Source organism: Nuphar pumila, chromosome 9 (genome assembly GCF_984573655.1).
Source record: "Nuphar pumila chromosome 9, dmNupPumi1.hap1.1, whole genome shotgun sequence".
In the NCBI taxonomy this organism is placed as follows: domain Eukaryota; kingdom Viridiplantae; phylum Streptophyta; class Magnoliopsida; order Nymphaeales; family Nymphaeaceae; genus Nuphar; species Nuphar pumila.
In genome coordinates this window covers 9,234,965-9,240,468 of record NC_143257.1, presented here as the reverse complement: position 1 = coordinate 9,240,468, position 5,504 = coordinate 9,234,965, and positions in this window count along the sequence as shown.

Sequence of the window (5,504 nt, the reverse complement as noted above, 5' to 3'; positions counted from 1 at the left end):
TTATTAGTATGTCTTTGATAATGCTCGTATGAAGTGTTTTTCTCACTTCAAATCACTACTTTGTAGATGTCAAGCTCATATTGTCTGTGCAACTACAGGATCATATACTTTACGCTGCTGCCGAGTATTCAGTACTATTATAAAGAACCTTCTTTCCAGATATTGATCAAGACCGCACAATCATTAAAAGAAATGACTGAACTATTATGTCCATTTCAGATGGAGTGCTCAAGTAACCTTGCATGAACACTGCCTGCTATCCATCTTCAAATGGATGATGCGTTGGGGTCAAATGACATAGCTGGATGGTTAGGTTCCACTGCCTCCACGGATTATACCCCAGCTTGCTTGTAAAAAAGAAATCCATAAAAGATGATGCATCTACTATCCTTCCACTCGACCATGATGCCTTCCCTCCTCTTGATGTTCTGTTCATGTTTTCTTCACACGGCATCATTGTAGCTTTGCCAGCCAAGTATTAATCTTGTTTCGCAGCAGTATGAATACGCGTGGCTACTGAATTTTTGTCCCAAGCTGAAGAAGAAGAAAATTAACTCGGTTTCCTTGGAATAGAGGAATTACTTTGAAAATTTGGGTATGTCTGGAGGCATGAGAAGCACGATCAGATGCATGATTTATTGAAATTTTGCAAGTTTTGTACTTTGTCCTTTTTCATCATATGAGGCTTAACATATTTTTTGGTGGTGTTCCTTCTTTCAGTCACTTTTTAAGTTGGCTCCTAGTAATTTACATATTCAGCTGGATTGGGCAAATTGCCTCAGAAAGTTTATTTTGAGGCCTCCTTTTGTTAATTTCTCAAAAAAGTGGAGATGGGCTTGGCGGTGCTGGTTGATTTCAGCTTGGTGGGAGATATGGAGGGAGCACAATAATCATCTTCTTAGTGACAAGAGGTTGGATGTACATTGCGTTTCACACGCAATCCAATCACACTTGTTTTATGCTGCTCGTGCTGTATGGTCTAGCAATGACATCTCTTGGTTAGGATCCTCTCTTCTGGGTTCCTTTTGTCAGGTAGTTGCTTACACTACCATCACTATGTGTATTCATGACGATTTCTCCTTGTCATTTCTGAATCTTGTTAATGATAATTTTTCTGTTCTCTCTCTCTCTCTCAAAAAAAAAGAGATAAGTATAGTGCCAATGTGCCATGGACTGTCTGCCCTGCTATAAATGCTTGAAGCTGATATCAACTTGAATTAAGAATTGCTACCGGGGAAGAAACATGGGTCTCGAGAACTCAAAGATCTAATACAAGAGTGAGCTAAGAAGTCCAAAAATAGGGTTCGTTATAGGCAGAATGCATGGTTAGTTATCTCAACCAGACATCAGCTATACTTTTTTTTGGATAGCTAGGGAGAAAAATCATGGCATTGGATAGAAATGAATGGAGGAGAAGGATTGATGTGGAAGACCCATAATGATTTTCTTTGTTGGTTCATATCACTGACCCCAATTGTTTTGGGATGAAGGCGTAGTTGTTGTTGTTGTTGTTGTAGGGAGAAAAATCATCAAATTTCTATTCTATAAAATAAAAAATAATAAAAAGAATCTTAAGGTAGGAATGAGTGAGAATACTTACAACCTACCTTAATGTGTGACATGATTGGTTTTGGATCGATCTAGATCCAATATATTTAGCCTGGGTCAATTTGTATATTCACATGTATTTTTAATTATTCTTGTATATTTCCTTTATTACCCCTATCAGTTGTGTTTTTCCTTTTATATTCAACATCATTAAAAGGAAGGTTGATAAAAAAATAGAAGACCCACACGTTCCCACGTGTATTCAGGAAACTGCCCAGCCCTTATTCATCTCTGAAACAACAAGATACCAAAATCTATTGTGGTATCAGAGCAGGGTTCCATTGATGGGTTATAAGGTAAGTTCTTGTTGATCTTGATTACTTTTCCAGATCTCTTCTTCTACCATATTTTCTGTTCTCCCTTCTTTACCACATTTCTTTCTTGAGTTATTTCTTTTAACTGTTCTTATTGTGAACTTTGTCTTGTTTTCCAATCATTCCTCTCTCGCTGGTTTAATATATTATCTCACTAACTTGCTACACAAGTTAAGGTTCTTTTCCTCCTATTCAAGATAAGATTTGATATATCAAAGATATTGCATATCAAATCTGATTCCAAATATTGCACATCAGATCTGATCTGCGTGCATCTCTTTTGTGATTAGTCCATGATTAAAGTCTTTTCTCCACGATTTGCGTGAATCTTGCCTTGAATCCTTATAATATTTCTTGGTATTCTCTTTGACCTTGGGAAGCCTACATCCACTTGCATTTAAAAAAAAAGTGGTGTTCAACTCATATTGATAAAAAACAAAGTTGTTGATACAAGGGATACGAGTTTTTGGTACTGAAAAAAACAAATATTTATGATCCCATTTATTGCTCCTATAATGATTGAGTACTTTTCTTTATTTTCATCATTATCACCTATATCGTGTCATGGATCCTACTCTTCATTCTTTTTCAAATCTTTTATCTATTTTTCTTCTTCGGTTAGTCTAAAAAAAGCTCAACAATTATAATTTTTTGAAATGAAAAAGACAAATTACAAATTTTATAAGAAGCTAGGATCTATCGGGACACTTGGATGGTTTTGTCTCAGTCCCGCAAGAGTTTGTTTTAAAAGAAGACAAAGATGAGAAATGACAAATTATTAAATCTATGCAGGTTAGAAATCCAAAGTTTATCAATTAGATAAAGATGAACCAAACACTTGTTTCTTATATCACTTGGACTTTTTCTCAAGAAGTTTTGATTGGGATATCAGATGATTGCACCACTATGCAGTTGTGGATACACTTGGCTTAGACATATTCTCAGATATTTGAGTCAGTCATGTATTTGAAGTAAAAATTTCAGAATTTGAAAAAGGACAATAATACCAGCATTTTGGATTATCTGAACAAGATTGAGAGCATAATAGACCAACTTGCTCTTATTGGGTGTAAAGTTTCAAATAAGGACAAAGTGCAACAAACCTTAGGTTCAGAGTATCATGTCCTTGCTACAACCATGACATGTCTTGAGAAGATCCCAACCTTTGAGATTCGAAGACTCAAGTTACTCGATTATAGGATGTCACTTAAAGGGCTATCCATTAATGCTAGCAAGGGTCAAAGAGATGCACATGATCTTTTCTTTACGAGATCTTTTCATGGGAGAGGCCATGATTTTTGGTGGAGACAAAAGTCGAGAAAGAAATAGTGGAGGTGGATGTGGCTTGTTGCCAACACCCAATATTACCACTCTTATGAATAATCAAGGAGGACGTAGTGTCCCAACTTGTTATTTGTTCAAGAAACCTGGTCACATAAAGGCGAATTGTTGGTACAAATATGATCTAAAGGATAAGTCAAAAGGTAACAAGTTTTATAATAAACAAAGAGAGTGAAAATCAAAGACAACATAAGGCTCAATCAGGTGAGGCTAGTAGTTTTACCAATATTACCTTGGACAAGAATGTGTTGTTAGTGGCACTTATCCGATGAATATGAAACAAAATGAGCAAGGGATATGATATATTGATTTTGGCGTAATAATCATATTAGTGGTGATGTAAGTTTTCTCAATTGATTCTTTATTAAGGAAAAAGTAATGTTACAACTGGTGATGGAACTCGACATCCCATATCACATATTGGTCAAATTTTCATTCTCATGTGCACTTCTAAGTCTCTTTCCTTATCTAATGTCCTTTATGTTTTTCAAATCAAGAAAAACTTAATTTGTATTTTCAAACTTGTGGATGATACTAATTTTAGAATCGTATTTACCCCTAATTCTGTTTATATGAAGGATCTTCTCATGAACAAGACATTCGTTGAAAAAAAAAGATGTGAGAATATGTATATTCTCAAGGAGAGGCGTATGAAGCATGTCAAGCCAAAATTGAATGTGCCATCAAAGTTATAGAGTTGTTGCCATTGTCATCGTCATCTTTCATTTATGTTTTCAGTGTTTATGAGTCTAATAAGCTTGGAATATGGCATAATCATTTAGCTCATTGTAATAGGTTTTTTGTTAAGAAACTTGTTTCTAGTCATTTGATTCCTAAGTCTAGTCTAGAAAGGATAAGTGAAGATTTTTTATATTCTACTTATCAAGTGTATGGGAGTTATGTATTACCTTTTTGTTTATCTGAAAATGGCACTTCAAGACCATTTGAAATTATTCATTCTAATGTTTGGGGTCCAACACCCAAGAATTCATTATCTGAAAGCAAATATTATGTTATTTTTGTTGATAATTCTACTCATTATTTATGGATTTATTTTATGAAACACAAGTACGAAGTCTTTGCTATCTTTTGCTAGTTTCATGCCTTTATTATGAATCATTTTTTCTTTCTATTGTTAATTTTCAATGTTATAGAGATAGAGAGTTTCGTTCGAAGGAATTCATTAAATTTTGGCATGAGATTAATTGCAGAGTATCTTGCCCATGTACACCTTAACAAATGGTGTTATAGAAAGAAAGCAGTGATTTAACTATGATTTTTGCGAGTGATGTGCTTTTATTTTTATGGATAAAAGATTTTCATTCTAGAGTGTTTGTGATAAACATGTTGCCAATAAAAGATTTGCAAAATAAGTCATCATTTTTATGTTGTATGGAAAACATCCAAATTAAGAAGAGTTGAAGGCATGGGGCTACACATGTTATGTTCATATAGATAAATTATTGAGAACCAAAATTGACCAAAGGGATCATGTGTGTAGATTTTTTGGATATGCAAATGATTATAAAGGTTATCACTGCTATAATCCATCACGAAAGTGTATTTGAATATTGCAAAATATTGTGTTTGATGAGCTACTGTTTAAAAATATTGCCAATGATAAGAAGCAACTATCTGCAAGTAAAAAAGTTGTCCAAATAAAATCATATCAGTCATGGCTTAATGCATAATTATTTTCATACACTGATTCTGGAGAGCTCTCACAAAAAAACAACGAGAAACCACCTGAAATAAATATAGAATAGATGCATCCACGTATAAAAAAAATGTTAAACAAGATAATATAAAAAAAAAGTTGTTGATCAACCCTTACCTGAATTTCATAGGTATAAAGAAGGTGTTGTGCACAGTAGAAGATCAAAGATTACAAACATAGGACCAGAAAACCAAGAGATTTAGCATGTAGAAGAAAACGTTATTTAGTCAAGAAGGTCAGAAAGTATTAACACCTAATAGATATATGGGTAAGTTATGACAACTTCTCTATAGATCATCAACTGGGCTTAACTAGATAACTAAGCATGATGAGGTCAAGTCGTATAATTAAGTTGCAAAAAGTAAGAGATGGGTGAAGGCTATGAATGAAAAAATAAAAGCCCTTCATGAGTATCAAACGTGAAAGGTCGTACCAAGACCTAATGAGGACACATGTTTGCAAATTGAAGAGGGGCAATATATGGTTTGAAGCAAGCCTCCAGAACTTGATTCAAGACTTTTTCT